The following is a 903-nucleotide window of genomic DNA, read 5'->3' as shown; positions in this document are numbered from 1 at the left end:
TTCAACTTATACCCAAATCCATCACAAACTGTGCCATCACAAGTTAAAAATCAAACACATTTGTAAGAATAACGGCAATAACTTGTATTTTATATTTCAAAAGGTTTAGTTTTGATTGTGATCAATTTCATCAAGTTGTCAAATTTGTTTTAGACTTCTGCTTTGTAGAATAAAAATTACGTGTTTTACAAGATTTTTGATCAGATTTATCCTTTGGTGATTTGAATAAGTCTGTCATCAATTGTGTATTTGCAGATTATATTCAAGCAAATTAGGTTGAAATATTTTTTTAAAAGTTTTATGTATCGAGTTTATGACAGGTGGGAGTTGCTAATATTTACCACCTTTTTTCTCCTGTTGAATTTAATCTTTTTATATCCTTACATTTTTTTTCTCGAAGATTTGATTAGTTTGCATGAAATGCAATGGATTTGTAAGTTTACTTGATTGCAGCTGTCTTGCCTAATAAGGACAAGAAAAGAATTGAATTTTACTATTATGACAGTTTATCCATTAGCAATAATTCTATAAGTAATTACTGCTCAATGTGCCACAGGAATAAGAAAAAATGTGATAAATTAACAAAGTTTTAATTCAAATAATAAAATAAACTTAAATAAATACAAAGCACTGTGTAAAAACAACAGTTATGAAAATAATAATATGTACACTAACACAAATCTATGAAATATACTTATGATCATGCGACTACTTAGGACTGGGCAAAAATAATCAATATATAATTTTGATTATCGAATTTTGTAAATGATTAAAAGTCAGTTAAATTTGTTTTTTTCAACATGATCTGCTACATGGTAATTGGACGAGTCACATCAGATTATATGTGATGATTATACATTTTAGAAATTCTATGAACCAGATATCAATAAATGACAAATTTTA

This window comes from Lottia gigantea, assembly GCF_000327385.1.
Source record: "Lottia gigantea unplaced genomic scaffold LOTGIsca_375, whole genome shotgun sequence".
Taxonomy (NCBI): domain Eukaryota; kingdom Metazoa; phylum Mollusca; class Gastropoda; family Lottiidae; genus Lottia; species Lottia gigantea.
Note: the sequence above shows the minus strand (reverse complement) of the source record.